Source organism: Zalophus californianus, chromosome 9 (genome assembly GCF_009762305.2).
Source record: "Zalophus californianus isolate mZalCal1 chromosome 9, mZalCal1.pri.v2, whole genome shotgun sequence".
Classification (NCBI taxonomy): domain Eukaryota; kingdom Metazoa; phylum Chordata; class Mammalia; order Carnivora; family Otariidae; genus Zalophus; species Zalophus californianus.
Window position 1 is genome coordinate 10,885,682 of NC_045603.1, and position 16,949 is coordinate 10,902,630.

At 56.1% G+C, this 16,949-nt stretch overlaps 1 protein-coding gene across 1 annotated transcript in view; it reads left to right on the forward strand.

The window, feature by feature from the left end:
- ELFN2 (extracellular leucine rich repeat and fibronectin type III domain containing 2) overlaps positions 1-12,162 on the forward strand; it is a 67,146-nt gene extending 54,984 nt beyond the window's left edge. The window contains exons 3-4 of the mRNA XM_035721853.1: positions 11,116-11,258; positions 11,591-12,162. The gene's annotated coding sequence lies outside the window, so the exon portion shown is untranslated. The remainder of the gene's footprint in view (positions 1-11,115; positions 11,259-11,590) is intronic.
- Positions 12,163-16,949: the final 4,787 nt, after the last annotated feature.

Consider the following 16,949-nt stretch of genomic DNA (forward strand, 5'->3'; position numbering starts at 1 on the left):
AAGTTCAGGAAAAGGAAGGAAAGAGATCTTCTAGGGTCTCTAAACCAGTTAGGGACAGACTGACTCCAAGAAGGGGGCCAGGCATGGGGGACAAGAGTAACATGCCCCAGTTTGTAAGGGGCCTACATACTGAGAAGGGGCAGCCACAAAGAGACAGAAGGACGCTGTGCAGAGAATTAAAACAGGGTGACGGAGGGGGGAGGGACGAGCTCAGCGGACTAACCACGAGGGCCAGACTAGAGGGAGAGGGTGACGGGTGGGTGGCTGGATGTCCCAAGGAGCCTCCTCAGGTGGCCCCACTCTGCGGCCCCCACCCCCTCCGAGGCAGCCTCCCTTTCAGCAGCGTCCTACCCCATTCCTGGCTGAGCGGGGCTCTTTCTGGGGGGAAGCACTGGGGAGGGCGGCCCCCAGGGGCTTAGAGGGGCAGGGCTGACATGGGGCTTGCCTGATCCCAGTGCTTTCTCCTCCCCACTGAGACTTCTGCTCCGCAGCGCCCTCTGCCCTCCGGCCCGGGAGCTGCCATGCTCCTTGTCCATCCTGACCCTGGGTCCTCGCACCTTTAAGACAGAACCAGTATTTACACTTTTTGCCTCCCCTGCCTGCCTCAAAGGCCTCATTGAAGGTCCCTCAGTGCTGCTGAGCAGAGGGAGGGGAAGGGGGTGTCGAATGGGGTGGGCGGGAGGCTCTGGGCCTCCTTTTGCTTCCCTTGCCCCTCGCCAAATAAGCACAGGGCTGGACAGGGGCAGGGGTCCATCCTCGCTGCCTCCTTCCCCCCCCCACCTTCGTCCCTCCCTCCCCTCCTTCCCCCCCTCCCTCCACAAGAGCCGCCAGCCCCGTGGGCCCTGCGGCTTGGCACCTGGTTTGGGTACTGCAGAGCTGGTCGCCCGGCCCTGGGCTATGAACCTGTGAACCCTAGCTGTGTGTGGACCTTTTCCTTCCTCGGGGGGCCCAAAACCTCTCCTTTTCTTCTTTCAGGGGGGTAACTTCATTTATTTTTCTCTTCCCTATATCTGCCTCTCCCTCTTCCCGATTTCCTGTTTTAAACTGAATGGCACGAAATTGTTTTCCTCAACTCGGAGATTCCTGTATGGAGAGAATCAATTTCTATATTTGCAATAAATTTCTTATTTAAAACAATGGGGCCAAGGTCTGTGTTGAATGTCAACCCCCTCCCTCCCCCCCGCCAAGTGGGAGTCCGGGCACCTCCAGTTTCCCTTTCTCACCAGAGCCCCACACGCAGGGTTGAGGAATGGGGCCCCCTGGATGGGCAGTCACCACCCACGGTGTCTGCCGGAGGGCAGGGGATGGCAGGAGACGAGAGGGTCACGGTCCCCCCACACCCCACAAGCTTGGCAGGCTGGGGGCCTGATGGCGTCTCTTCCCGAAAGCCCAGGAGGCCCTCCACCAGCTGCCCGTGTTCCCCTCCGGGTACCCTGGCCTCCATCGTCCCTGCACTCGGTCAGACCTGAGGAGACAGACAGGGTGTGGGCATTATAAGTCTCGGCTGATGCCCAGGGATTATGTCCCCTAGCCAGTGGCCAAGGACCCCGATTTCCCATAGGCCAGCTTCTAATTGCTCTGTGCCCTTGGAGAGGGGTGATGCGGGGCCCAGCGGGTCTCCTCGGGGCTACTGTCAGGCCAACTTCCCGGCAGCCTGCCGAGTCCCATCCGGTCTCCAGACAGGTCGGCTGCCCTTTTCTCTGTAGTTACAAACCACCCCTGCTCCTTCTCCGGGATCAAGAGATATGGCTTGTCTCTCTGGTCAGGCATGGGGTTCGGGTCTTCATCCAGGGAAACCCTTGCTCAGGTGGGGCCTGGCGGCCACCTACAAGCCCCAACCTCCTTGTCTCCCCAGGCCGCCCTTTGCTCGGACCCCTGCCCTCCGACTGCGGCAAACCCCTCCTCGGGGCAGCCCCTGGATTCAGCCTGCATGGCTGTGGGGTCCTTCGAGTGGCCTCCCTGACACCGAGCTGTTCTCCCGAGAGCGATGTCACACTGTGCCATTTGGCAGCCCTGGCCCATGGGTCTGTTGTGATCCCTTTCACCTCCCTGAGAGCTGGTGTGGATTGGTGGGGGGGGGGTCCTTCTGCGAAAGCCCCTGTCCGAGCCCCAACTGGCGTCCCGTCTCCTCTCAGCTGGCCTCAGGCCCCCTCCATGCTGCTGTGTCAAGATGGCTACAGTCTGGCCCTGGGTCTCCTGAGACCTCTGCTTACTGGCTCTTGTCAGGCAGCCCATAGCTCACGTCCTGTTTTTCTGAGGGAAGGTTCAGGATGAACTTGCACCGTGGGATGGGAAGAGAGAGGGGCATGTCTGCGGGAGGGGTCGGGGGGCAGAGCCTGGGGTCTCACAAACTCTGTCGTCTCGGGCCTGCAGCTGGGGCTGCCCCGGGGTCCCCCAGCCTGGCCGAGGCTCAGGGCCACCCCGCCCAGCCGCCTTCCTGTGACACTTTGCTTTAGTGTCTCCATCAGCATGGGTCTTTCCTCTTGGAGGCTTCCCATTATTCCCGAGGATATGAAGCCATGACCAAAGGCTTGAGCCTGTGGGGCGGGGGGTGGGGGGGTATCCAGGCCAGTCCAGGTCCTTCCATTCCTGCTGCCCTGAGCTCCCCAGACCCCCAAGTTCCTTCCCACAGGGGTTCGAGGGTCATCTGCAGTTACTGGGAATTTCGAAGCGTCTTCAAGGACAGCTTTGCTTTTGTGTACAGAAAGACTCCTTCTGTTATTACTCGGGTACAAATGCAAAGACCTTTAGCTTTTCATTTTGGCACAGAAGTTATTCTGTTTATAAATCTAGTAAATTTTCACGTTCATATTTAAGGGGATTTGGGTTAATTTAGGTCCTGTTTACAACATGCAATTAATCAAATGTCCTTAACTGCCCCAAACTTTATCCAGAAGTTCAGTCTACCTAATTTCCTTTTTAAATACTTCATTTATTTGAAGAACAAACAAAACCTTACATTCTGACAAATTTCTCCTTGCTCCTAGGGTGACTTTGGTTTCTTGTCGTGTACCAATCTTCTTATCACATGAGTGGTATTTTCAAGGAAAATCACAATTCTGAATTAATTCCTTCTATACAAACAATCAATTTGAATTTCACGGACATTGGTGCCTTAAAGAGCAAACAGCACAAATAACCTGAAACACTAAATACACTCAGATATCTTAACACAAACATTAATTATACAAATGTGACATGTGGGTTTTATAACTACTTCTAATCCTTCCTGGGGTGAGGAGGTGTTCTTCCAGTGACAAGACGCATGTCAGCCAGTGGGTCTGCCTTGTGGGCACTTTTGGGTAAGAGCTTCTTGCTAGCTCCCATGTACTGGAGATTCCAGCGGGGGCAGGGATCTGGACACTACAGACGGAGGAGACCCTACTTGTACAGTTTCTGGGTTGTGCCTTCTAAATTGGGGCTCGCTCAAACCAGAGGTGACCCTGTTCTTCTGTCTTCTCCAGGAAGTCTACAACCCCATCATGTCCTCCTAGCCTTGAGCTGTCAGCTCAGGACTGCTGCCTCCTCAAGATTCACGAACACTCCTCCCACGTACGGGGGCTCCCACTCTGCAAGGTGCTCCCAGGATGGCACCCTGGGCTCCACCCGGGCTTGGTTTGAAGGTGTTCACAGTTTCAAGGTTATTCTGTGACCTTCTCAGAGCTGCGGGCCAACGAACTTGCTCTTTTATTCAGTTGCTTAGCTCAGTTCCCCTCCCCTGGGGCTCCCCCCTTCCCTGACTTAGTCGCAGCAAAATCTCTTCCTCTGGAGATGTCTGCAAGATCAGCCCTTGTGCCTGAAGGGCAATGGGACGTCACTAGGTCTCAGCTGGTTCTCAGAGGCAAGTCTTGGAAGGCAAGGTCCTGGGCACCCCAGCCCCTGGTCCATGACCCCCAGGCTTGCCTGCTTCGTGTTTCTGCCGTGGGTGGTCGAGGTGTCTGTGGGACCTGGAGTCCTCCTCCTGCGGGCCACAGCCAGGGCAGCGTCAGGCCGGGCAGACCCCTGACCTGGGCTCCTGCCGGCCCCACTCCCAGCTGCCCTTTTCTCTGTAGTTACAAACCACTCCCGCTCCTTCTCCGGGATCAAGAGATGTGGCTTGTCTCTCTGGTCAGGCACGGGGTTCGGGTCTTCATCCAGGGAAACCCTTGCTCAGGTGGGGCCTGGCGGCCACCTACAAGCCCCAACCTCCTTGTCTCCCCAGGCCACCCTTTGCTCGGACCCCTGCCCTCCGACTGCGGCAAACCCCTCCTCGGGGCAGCCCCTGGATTCAGCCTGCATGGCTGTGGGGTCCTTCGAGTGGCCTCCCCGACACCGAGCTGTTCTCCCGAGAGCGATGTCACACTGTGCCATTTGGCAGCCCTGGCCCATGGGTCTGTTGTGATCCCTTTCACCTCCCTGAGAGCTGGTGTGGATTGGTGGGGGGGGGGGGGTCCTTCTGCGAAAGCCCCTGTCCGAGCCCCAACTGGCGTCCCGTCTCCTCTCAGCTGGCCTCAGGCCCCCTCCATGCTGCTGTGTCAAGATGGCTACAGTCTGGCCCTGGGTCTCCTGAGACCTCTGCTTACTGGCTCTTGTCAGGCAGCCCATAGCTCACGTCCTGTTTTCTGAGGGAAGGTTCAGGATGAACTTGCACCGTGGGATGGGAAGAGAGAGGGGCATGTCTGCGGGAGGGGTCGGGGGGCAGAGCCTGGGGTCTCACAAACTCTGCCATCTCGGGCCTGCAGCTGGGGCTGCCCCGGGGTCCCCCAGCCTGGCCGAGGCTCAGGGCCACCCCGCCCAGCCGCCTTCCCCTTGTCCTGCCTGAGGCCGCCACCTGCATCAGAAGGTGGCCTCAGGCAGGACATTATAAGATGGAGTGCTCCACGGGCGCCTGGGTGGCTCAGTTGGTTAAGCGACTGCCTTCGGCTCAGGTCATGATCCTGGAGGCCCAGGATCGAGTCCCACATCGGGCTCCCCGCTCAGCGGGGAGTCTGCTTCTCCCTCTGACCCTCTTCCCTCTCGTGCTAGCTCTCATTCTCTCTCTCTCAAATAAATAAATAAAATCTTTAAAGAAAAAAAGAGATGGAGTGCTCCATTATAAGAATGGAGCACTCCTAGCCCCTTCCTCCAGGAAAGGCCTTGAAGTCTGCTCTCGAGCAGTAGGGGACTTAAGGTGTTTTCACAGCAGCTGAGGTGTTCTCGAATTTTTAGACAATGGGGTTGGAGAATCCAGTTCTGGGTTTGGACATTTTTTTGGCCCCAGCTTACCCCATTTCCTGGATCACAGGTGCCGATCTGTAGTGTGTTGGCCCCTGTGTTTGCTGTCTTCCACACAGGTAAATGCTCAGCCCCCAGGAGCCACCTCCCCAGGGCCTTTTACCTGCAAGAAAGGAGACCTGGTGCCAGACGCAAGGCAGAGGTGAAGGTTCTGGGCTCCCACATTCACTGTGTCTTCTTCCTCCTCTTGCGGGTCACCCCTGGGGCCTGTTGCTGGCCCTGCACCAGCCTTGTCTCCAGGAACTCAGCCGCGGTGTCCTTCCTCGGGCCCCGGGCTCTAGGAGCATCCCCTCCTTCATGCTTGTCTTGGGTCCCAGGACATCCTGACGTGAATCCCAGACAGCAGGGCCTCTGGCGCTGGGGCCCCTGGTAGGTGGTTGCCTCGGGGCTGTCTGCCTCCCTTCCACTCCTCCCTGGAGAGTTCTGTGACTTGATCTGCACAGTCCACTCTCCAGGTGAGGCTTGGGGCTGCCTCTCTGGCCTGGGCTGGTTCCCCCTTCTCCTTGCCTAGGCCCGGGGGGACCCCAGCCTGCTATCTGTGGTCCTTTCTCCTCAGCACCAAGTCTGCTGTACCCAATCCTGCCCAGCTCCCCTCGAGGCTGGAAGGCCTGCTCCAAATCCTTCTTGGGTTAGAAGAGCCCTTCCCTGCATCTCTGACAGCCCGTCTCCAGTCCTCTTGGGTCTTCCGAGCTAAGCAAGATCGTGTGTGTGCGTGTGTGCGTGTGCGTGTGTGCGTGTGCGTGTGCGTGTGTATGGGATGGGGGGGTGTTACACAACGACAATGGTGGGGACAGGGGAAGTTGTAGCCTCTCAAAGTCCCTGACCTCAACATTCTTGCCTACCCCTTCCCCGACCTTCTGCTCTGGCATCCTCCAGTGCCCTTCTTTAGAGAGCTCCTGGAATCTGGAATGGTCCCGGTCCTCCACCTCGCTCCCCACCCCTTCCTCTTCTTGCTTTGGCAAAGGAGACTTCCATTTCCGAGGCACAAGAGTGGGGAATGTGTCCACTCTGGCATGGGCTCTGCCGCAGGGAGCAGAATTCTCTAGAGCTAATTGAAGCAGGGAAGGAATCACGAGAGGCGACCAGCCAGGGGTTCAAAGGACCCAGACTGGAGTTTGTGCTTTCCGGATGGACTCTCCCCCAGGCCACCCGTGAGGCGGCTGCTGCCCCGTGGGCCCTTCGGAAGTCCGGGGCTGCGGGCCCCGGGACCCCAGCAGCTGATGGACATCCTTGGAAACCGGTGACGGGCTGAAGCCACCCCTGCTGAAGCAGGGGGGAAGGCACAGAAGCAAAAGCCTGCCCTCTGCCTCATGATCTCCTCCCACACCTCTCTGAAGCCTGCAGGGCCAAACCACCTCTGACCCTCAGCTTCAGGGTGGTCTTGGCAGGTGCCAGCAAGGTCTCCTGCAGGAGGGTGGGCTGGTCCCTCCCATCTCTCCCATGGACCACGTTGCCTATAATTCCCATGGCAACCGTGTGAAGTAGGTGCTTCAGCTCTGTTGTACGTTTTGGGGGACAGGATCTGAAATAGGAATTTCCTCCAGCTGGTGCAGCACCTCAGGGGCAGGCTGGGATGGAGCCCCACCCTGCGGCGCTCCCGAGCTTTGCTTGTTTCTCTAGGTAGCTTCGTCCAGATGTCCCCTCAGGGGCAAGGGTCACAGGCCCAAGGCCAAGGTAGGGGGCACTGCAAGACCTCCCAACCTGTATGCCAGCAGAGAATGGAGGGAAAGCCAGCTTTGAGAGGCCCGGGCCTGGGACAGTCCCGAGTCTTGAACTTCTGCAAAGACATCCTAAAGCCCACCAGACCCTGTATTGTGATTCTTGCTGTTAAAATCCTGGTGACTGTCGAGCTCTCTGTTATGGATCCTTCATTTAAAGATGGGAAGACTGAAGTCCAGAAAACAGGGGATGGGGGAGAGCCTTCTCAGGTCACCGGGAGCATGGCATGACCTGGGAGGATGGAGGTCAGATCTCAGAATATTTTGACTTGGCCGCAGAGGTGGGAAGGGGAGGAGGCAGATGGGTCCAGGGTCCAGAGGGGCCCTAGCTCGGGCTACGCACATCAGAGGGCCTGCTCTGCTCCTCTAGCCCCCAGCACAACAAGTCTGCAGGGCCTCCCCGCTTTTAGACCCTTCTCAGAATACCTGGGATCCTGACATTTTCCGCCTTGTTGGCTCTAGACCTGCTTCCAGGCTCTGTCCTTCCAAGGGCGGACTGTGCCGCCCCCAGCAGGAGAAATGGCTAAGGGTAGCTGTGTGTGTGTGGGGGGGGGGTGTGGACAGAGCTTGGAGGTGTGGGTTGGGGGATTATAGGCAGCCGTACAAGATCCCTCAAATTGTGGGCTAGTGCTGAGGGAAAGAAGGGAAGGGGGTGTGCTCAAGGCCAGGAAAAGGGGGCTCCCTCTCCTGGGGCCACCACATTCGAAAGTCCAAGAATTTGAATTTCACATTTGTCATAGGTCATGGGGAAGGTATATTTGTGTCAAGACAGGAGGATGTGCTCACAGTTTTTTAAACTGATTTCTAACTGTCAAATATTTAGACTACGGGATCTGAGCTTCCCTCTGTGCTCTGGCCCAGGCCTTGCCAGCACCAGGGGCCCGCCTGGGCTCAGGGCTCATGGAGCCCACCGAGGGCGGTGTATGGTGCCGGGATGGGCCCACTGTTTGGGGGAAAAGGCTCTATGAATGGTGTCGGATGAGGAAATGGTTTTGCTTTTTTGTGTCTGGGCGGAAGCAGGTGGGCTTGCAAGTTGGTCACAGAGGAGGGAATGCCCGTGCAAGGAGGGGCAGGGTTGGAAGCAAAGATGGCCCAGCTTGGGCCTAGGACTGGGGGGCTGGATTTTGTCTCCCAGGGGAAGAGGGATGATGGAGCTGGCTCCTGAGGGAGGGAGGGGCAGGGAGAAGGGGAGATCATAAAGGCAGGTTGCATTCACCGTGTTGTCCTCATTGTGCCTTTTTCAGCTAAGTAAAAAAAAAATGAATATTTTATCTTCCCTCTTCTGCTGCTCAGCAGAATCCCGCAGCCCAAGGTTTGCCTAGTTTCTTACTCCAAGGGTCAATCCATGAGCCTTGCTCTATGTGCCATCGGGGGGCACTGGTCCTCGCTGACATCTGCAGTGGAGAAGCATAGAGGAGACACGGCCTCATCCCTTGGGAGCCGAGAGATGCCAGGGCAGGACAGTGGCCTTGGGGGCAGCACAGTGGCGAGGGCCAGGGTTGGGGTGCTGCCTGGATGTGGCCATCCCTTAACTACCTCTAAAGTTCCCTTCACATTCTTTAGGTGAGGATTAAAGGCAAAAGGTAACCCTAGTACCTAATGGGGCCTCACGTGGCTCAGTCTCTGCGGCAAATGTCATTCCTCAAAGCCCAGTCCAACTATCAAATAGCAAGGAAAGGCGACGCCGCTCTTCCCTCACTCTCTTGAAGAACATCAGGATTGCATTTAGGATTCTAGCAATCCTTTCCAGAGGCCCCTCTTTAATCTGCTTGTTTGTCTCCTGCCCAGAAACTGCTCCCGCACCTCCTCCCTCCACTTCTCTGATGTTGTGGCTGTCGCTCTGCTCCTGCTCCCTCCCCTCCCCCAGTTTTGGTCCGTGGGTTCCCCCCTTCCCAGGCCTTTCTGGCCTAAGGACCATACTGGCTTTGGAACTGAAGTCGCCGCACCAGTGTGTCGTTAACAGTTGCCAACCAACCCCTACAGTCAGTGCCAAAGCTGTCACTGTGCCAAGCCTGCTGTTGGCTGCTCTGGTGGGGGAGGGGGTGAGCGGTCCACAGCTCCTGCCCCGGAGGACCTCCCTTTAGGGACAAAGCACCTACTATGAGTTTGCACACAATGCTAACCATTTAACCCTCACAGCAGTGCCACAAGATGGGCATCATCAGGTCATCAGATCTTTGCAGTATGCTAGTGAGATACAGAGCTATTCTTCGTGTATAGACCAGGGAACCGAAGCTCAGCAAACGCTGATTAATATAGGCAAGGCCAGACTCCCACAGCTCACGCCCCTGCCTCAGGCCTGGCTGACCCCAACACCCATCAACAGATGATGACTTGTCCCAGGCCAGGCTCTGAGCCAAGGGTGGAAAGGACCACCAGGGGTGATCCTGAAAAGGGAAGGAGTATGGTGGCCCAGGTGCTGAGACTCGGAGGGCTCATTGGAACTCCAGGGCCTCAGTTTCCACCTCCGTGAAATGGAGCTAGCCACACCTACCCCAGTGAGCAGGGGAGTGCCGAGAAGCACTCCCACAGGGCTCAGCCCAGCGAGGCTGTCCAGGAATATCAAGCCGAATGCAGGAAGGTGTGAAGCAATGATGGAAGCATAGGTTTTGTCCAAAAGAAACGGGCCCCAGAGCTGGGGAGGCCGAGAAGCTGGGGGTAGGATAAAAGGAAAAGGGGAGCGCTGGGGGCGTGGAGAGGTGGGGTCTGACAGCTGCCTGGCGGGGGGCGCCCCCCGCCACCCAGCTCCTTCCTCTTCTTGCCTGCCTGCCTCTGGCCGGGTCGTGAAGTCCTACAGATTGCATCTTCGATGTTGCTGGAGTCAGTCCTCTCTGGTGGGGCCTGACTCCGGGCCTCCGGCTCGCTTGGGGCTCCTCAGCAGCCGGAGAAACGCATGCCTGCGCAAAACGTGTCTGCTCACTGCTTCTCTACTGCATGGGCTCTCCGGGGCCCCAGGGCTTCAGACACCATCCATATATCGATGACGCTGAGCTGCAAGGTCTGGCCCAGACACCCCCGGCGGCCCCCCAGACCTCCTGCTTCGACAGAAGTGGCAGTACTCAGCCGCCCCAGTCACCACCGCTGGTGGTCTTTACTGAGTTGTCCCCTCACTCACGCGTGCGGGGCCACAGACTTTACCTGGAAAGCCCTTCTCCGAGCTGACTGTTCGTTCCCTCCACGTGCACCATTCCCCCTGTGGGCCTCCCCCTGGGGTGAGGGCAGCAGCCTCCAAACTGGCCTCCCTGCCTCTGTCGTGAGCCCCAGTCCCTCCGCTTGCAGCCACCGGAGGGACCGTGGTGGGCATGCATTGCATCCGGCTGTGCCCTCATCTGGTTAAAGAAGCCCACTGCCTCCTTCAGCCAGGCCGAGCAGGCTCCTCACCCCGTCATGCTGTTCCCTCTGCTGCGGTTTCGCCACAGGATCTCCCTTTCTCCTGTCTACCTTCCTGTAAAGAACCCTCCTTTTGTTCAAGAGAGCCCCCCGCCCCAAACAACACATGGTGCCGCCGGGCTGGATAGGGCCCTGTCCCCAGCCCGGGGGCCAGGCTGGATTGGGCTGAGGCCACCGTGGTGGTCCTACCCCCCTTGCCAGTGATTGGTTTAGGAATGGCCATGTGACCCGGGTTCCCACCAAGGAGGGGAAACCCGATGATGAGGAAGTGAACGAAGGTGTAGAGAATTCTGCTAACAACTTAGGGCAAACTCAAACTTCAGTGGGCGTCCTTCCTGCTGGGGGAACTTGGTAAAAGCGCAAAGGCCCAGGCCCCCCCCCCCCCCCCCCCGCCCTTTTAACGAGCCCCGCCTCTGAATTCTTAGCATTCCAGGAGATTGTGAAGCCCTCCAGCATCAGGGGACCCCTGACTTAGAGGAAAGGAAGCCAGCATCTGGTCTGGTGCTAAGCTGTGCCCATCTGATTTTGACACAAATCCTCAGGGCCAAGCATTGTTGTTACAGATTGTTTTGGTAAGCAGGGAGTCCCCCCTATGAGGCATAACTACAACTAAGACAAGAGTGACCAATGCAATAGGAAAAGGAAGGTACCGGAAAGGTGATTCTTAGGTGGTGAAATAAAAATGGCTGAGAAACTTTCCAGAGCGGTAGAGATCACTATCTGTCCTCCAATATCCACCCTCCCTTCTTCATAGGAGCAGAATCCTTGAGTTTTGGCCGGCCACGAGTCACCTAGAATAAAGACACTCCCTAGCCTCGCATCGAGGTGAGGCCATGTGCCCAAGTTCTAGCCAGTGAGAAGTAGCAGATTCCCGGAACCTTCCTGAAAAGACAGCTGGTAGGTGCTCTTTGTCTCCTTTTCCTTTATTCTTCCTTTCTTCTGCTGGCTGGAAGACAGGACATGATGGTCGGGGCTCTGGCAGCCATCTTGGACTGTGAGATCCTGGAACAAGAGATCACACACAGCAAAGTAACAAGAGAAAGAGGCTGGGTGATGCCACCGTGGAGTAGAGCTGCTATGTCAGCCCTGGATGGCCCACCTCGAGATTTTACTTGAGCAATACATTTCTGGCTTAGGTCTCTGGTCTTTGTACCCATGCCTAATTCTAACTGATAAAATGACTATAGAGAAATGCAAAGTCAGACCATGAACTGTCTTTTTTCATTCAGGAGATTGGCAAGAATGAAAAGATGATTGTACCACTAGAGACTGTGTGGCACCGTTGTTAATAACCCACCTGGGCTAGACTCCAGCCGTGGACTCACCAGCTATGCAAGCGTGGAGCAGATCTGTCACTTCAGCGCCTTGTGCCTTTTTGGGGTGTTTCCTTACCTGAAAAAAAAAAGACTGGGGGAAAAAACAGCATTCATCTGTAGAGTCTTGGCGAGAAATAAATTCGGAGAACAGTGCCCGGTACAGGCATGCACGCAAGTATCTGCCTTTCCTGTTACCGCTGAGCTACCCTCCCGCTGTCGTGTGCGGGGGTAGATGGGCCATGTTCACACTCGGTCCAAGGGAGTGTACAATGTAGACAGCCGGTTCAGAGGGCTCTTGGCCATATCAAAACTTCAAAAAGTCCATACGGGACTCTTTTCAACGTGGCCCCTGGAACCTGGCAATCTGCCCTAGGAACCTGAAGCCCTTGGGGCCAGATGTGTTCCAGATTTTAGCCATGTGATGCATATGCCCCACTCTGGGGCATTCCCTCACGGGGTCTGGGGGTGTTTCATGCTGTGGACTCCTTGCGGTCTTCAGACCCCTCTGATTTCAGCCTCCTGCCGACAGTGCCCCCCCCCCCCCCCGCCCCGAGTGCAGCTGGGAAGTTCTGGGGCGTGAGTGCTCATAGGGGCACCCTCGCCTGATAGGGCCCAGGTGCAGGTGGGTGAGTGCTCAGCTGCCTTCAGTCCTTTCTCAGGAGGTCCCAGAGGGGTTGACTTCCCTGCTCGTTGCCCCATGACCCTCTGCAGTGACCTCAACAATGACCCTTGTTTGGGCTTTCCCCTGTTCCTCTCCCCATTCCCTGCCTCCTGCTTCCTGGCATCATCTTCCAAATAAACCACCTGCGCCCAAGTCCTTCCTCTGGCTCTGCTTTTGGGGAGCCCAGCCCAAGACCGCCCCTTAATGAAACACCCTATTTCTTCAGCAAGCTGCATCCATATTCACAGTAAGATAAGCAAAGACTTCAAATAGTCTATCAACTGGGGTTGGGTTTGCTGCCAAATAGGTAAAGAAAAGGGGTTTGGTTTTCTGAGTGTTTGGATTTCGTAGCTGTGGGTATGGGACTAGCCTCTACTCACCTGGTACACAGAGGCACAGTCTCTCCTGCTTGGTTCAGTCGGGAATGGAGAACTTCCCATTGCCATGGACTGCTCCCAGAAGGCCCCAAGGACACAGCAGTTCCCAAGACCTTGAGGTCCTGCCCCAAGGAACTGACCTCCAAGTGGGAAGAGACAGTCAATAAGCCTAGGTACAGAAGGTGATTTGGCCTCTGGCAACAATGGGAAAGGAGATCCCAAGGTGGGGAGACAAGGTTGCATTTAATGGGGTGTTCAGGGGAGGCCTGTTGCCAGAATGATGTCTGAGCAGGGACCTGACCGGTGAGGAGGAGCCCTGGACACGGATCCAGGGACAGGGAACAGCAGATGCAAAGGCCCTGAGGCAGAGTGGGGTTTGACTTGTTTGAGGAGGAGCAAGAAAGCCACGGGGGGGGGGGGCGGCGCACAAGAGCCAGCAGGAAGATGGGAGCAGGCCTGGGTTAGAGAATCTCTAGTGTCTAAGAGCAGAGGGGTGTACTGAAGGGCTTGGGGTGGGGGGAGGCGGGAGAGGGGCCCCCACGATCTGATTTGGAAGAGCCCTCTGCTTGACACTCGCGGAGTATTAGCAGCAACAGGGGGATTCAGAATGAGCTGCGTGGTGTTCGCTGTCCACGCGAACCCCCATGTCCTCTCCAACAGTATCCACGCCCTCTCGGCAGGAATGAGAACCGCCACCACCACGGGTGCTCCTGATTGGTCTAAGGGGACGGCAGCTCCTGCCAGTGATAGGTCGGGAGTGCGCACGTGACCATTCCCTGCCAAAGAAACATCAGGAAGAGTCAGCGGGGGTTCTGGGGGAGGCTTTGGGACGCAGCTGGCTTGGGGGTGACACCTTGCGAGAAGATGGGGAGCCCGCAGAAAGAGGGAAGAGGCTGCTCCTGCACCAGGAGCCCAAGGCGCTCCATGCTTCTGCCCTGCCGAACTGGGGATGTGTTGGTGGTCCATATGAGACTGAGCCAGGTTTCAGCTCCCCGCCGCGGAAACTTCCAGACGGACAGCAAGCAAAATGTCCATCGGAACGGAGGGTCCAACAAATCAGGGCCGGTTCTGTGCTACGGAATACAACAGAGCCATCGCAAAGAATGCAGGGTAACCTCGTGTCCTGAAAGGGACCCAGCCACAGGAGATGCTATTGGTTCTCAACCTGAATGATTCTGTCCCTAGGTAAGTTGCCAGGTTAAGCAAATAAGAATGCAGGGCAAGAAGTTAAATTTGAATTTCAGATAAACAATGGATACTTTTTTTAAAGTCAAAAAAAAAAAATCTCAGATGGTGACTATTAACTGGATGTCCTGTATTTTATCTGACAACTGTACTCCCAGGGGACTTTCGGCCGTGCCTGGAGCCCCTTCTGACTGTTGCTATTGGGAGGACCGACCCTGGCAGCTAGAGGCCGGGGACCCGACCCTACTGAATGCCCTCCAGTGCAGAAGACAGCCCACAACAAGGAATGATCCTACCCCAAATGTCGGTAGTGCCAAGGTTGAGAGCCTCTGTATTATATGAAAAACAACAACCCAATAGGATATGGTAGAATCCCGTGTATGTGTGTGTGTGTATGTGTTTTAAATCCAACCAAGCTATACAATCGCATAGAGAGAGGTTTGGAAGGTCCCACACCAAAGTCATGTGGGGGTAAGGAATGCCTATTTACTTCTCCATCTAAATACTTCTTCAGTGTTTTCTTCTTTTTAAAGTTAATACATTTGAAGTTACCATATACGTACACACGCACATGGATCAAAATGTGAGGTTTTCCACAAAGTGAACATGCTCATGACACAGCCCTCCAGGGGAAGACACGGTCTGTGAGCAGCCTTCCAGGAGGCCCCTCGTGTCTCCTTTGGGTCTCTGGCTGCCCTGCCCGGATCGCGGCTCTCTGGACTCCTAACCTTCGAACAGACCCATGCAGTATGTAGTCATCTGGGTCTGGCTTCCTTCCCGCAGCAGTGTGTCTGAGAGAGTCGCTCACGTTGAGTGTGCCTTCGCTTGTTCTCACGGCTGTGAAATACACCACCATTTATCCGGCCCTTCTCCTGTTCACCGGCACGTGGGTTGTTTCCAGAATGGTCCCACGAGGAATCAAGCTGGTATGATCGTCCTTCTGCAGGTCTTTGGGTGAGCATATGTGCTCACTCCTGACGGCTACTCATGGCAGCAGATATCATTCAGCCCGAGGGGGTGTGTGCGTTCAGCTTTCTGACCAGAGAGCTTCCCAAGTCCTTGCAATGATCTCCATGTCCGCCAACTGTTCGTGAAAGTTCTCGTTATGCTGCCTCCTTGCCAACCCTCCATACGGTCTAGCTATTTCATTGTAGTTCCTCTGGTGGGTGCACACACTGGTAATCCGTGTGATCCTGATAATGAAGCTCAGCACTTGCTCCCATCTCTGGGGACCGCGTGGATATCCCCTTCTGTGCAATGCTCGTTCAAGTCGCTTGTCCACTTTGCTCTCAGGTTGTCTCCTTTTCTCTCCTTGATTTGTAACTGAGTCCTGTTTGCAAATATCTGTTCCCATTGTGTGGCTTGCCTTTTTCCTTGCTGCCAGGGCTGCATCCTTTTCTGGACCTTGACATCACCCAGACCCAGGTAATAGAATGGGGACTTTTGTGAAGTGACTCAAGGCCGAGGAGGTCACAGACACTCTTAGCATAATAAGGTCCCGGGGAAAGAACAGCTGGAGGTCAACCTTTGCTGTGTGAAAGGTCTGGTTGTCCTTTTATAAGTGCCACTGTTGGACTAGACCCCCTCCCAGGGCGGGGTGAGGGAAGGCACTTCCCCCAGGACCTGAGCGCCCCTCCGCCTCCCCTCCATTCCCCACCAGGGCAGTGGCAGAGCTGGACAAAAGCTGAGAAGGACCTGACAGCCCCTGCTGAAGGCTGGATGCAAGCGGAGGCAGAACTTCGGTCGGAGGAAGGAATTAGAAAGAACCAAGGTATGGAGCTGGAGTGGGGGGGGGGGCAGGGCAATGGAAGTGTGAAGGGGGCAGAGGGTCCTGGAAAGTGCTTCCCGCTGTCACGGATTGGAACCTCACCCCATGACACTCTATGTGCCAGAACCACTTCGGCCACCAGTGTCTCTTGCCTGCATCATTGCACATCCCTCGTACTGGCCTCCCAGCTTCCATTCTTGCCACCCCATCCCTAACTACCCACTTTGTGCCAGCAGCCAGAGTCTCGAGATCATTTAAAATGAACAAAAGAACACATTTCTCTTGTGCTTAAAACCTCCAGGGGCTGCTTTTTGTGCTTAGAAGGCATTGCCCGTAATTTCTAGGGTCAACCAGGCAAGAAGTGGTCTGGCTTGGACTGTGTCTTTTACTGCCCTCAGCCCCAGCTGCACTGGCCTCCTGTGGCTCAGACAACCACCTGTTCAGCCTCAGGGCCTTTGCATGTGCTGTTCCTGCCATCTAGAAGGATAGGCCCCAAACGTTTGCATATTGGCTTCTGGTTGTTCGGGTCCTTCCTCAGTGTCACCTCCCCCCTGGGGCTCTTCCCAGAGCTCTCAAATCTGACCCTGCCCCAAATCACTGTCCCCTCACTCTTAGATTTCCTTCCGTTATACTCACTCTGAAATGATTTACTTTTCTAATTAGAGGACTTGTCTGTCGGGTTCCTCGATATGTCCCCAGTGTGTACCCAGCACACAGTCCGTGCTTGATAAGGATTCTTTCCTGAAGGCTGCTGGAGTCTGGACTGATGGGAGGTCCTCTGGGATCCTGCGAAGGCCCCACTGGCTGAGGGAATGTGCGTTCTGGGGAGGACACTAAGAGGCTACTTGTTAGGGTTACTTATTACCTGGGTAAATAAACAACCATTACAAAAAGTAGCATTGATTACTAAAGAAAACCACCGAGCCGGATGAACCATCAGCGTCCTCCACCCTAGCCAGTGTCCGACACATCCGAGGTCTGAGGAGCCCGCACAGGGCCGGGCCCTTGAGATGGGGGTTGGCTTCCGATGGGAGCAGGTGGGGGGAGGCGAGAGTGCATCTTCCAGTTCCAGCCAGAGGTACCCTCCCGGGCTGCCTGGGAGGGAGGAGGGGGTGCTAGGCTTACGTGAGTGCCCCCCACCCCGCCCTGGATGACTGCCAGCTCAGAGTCAGGAAGCCTAGGGGCCCCAGGAGGGGCAGAAACACTGTCTGCTCAGGGGGCCAGGCAGGAGCAAAGATGCATGAGGCGGTCCCAAGGACAGAGGGAAGATCTGTGAGGAAC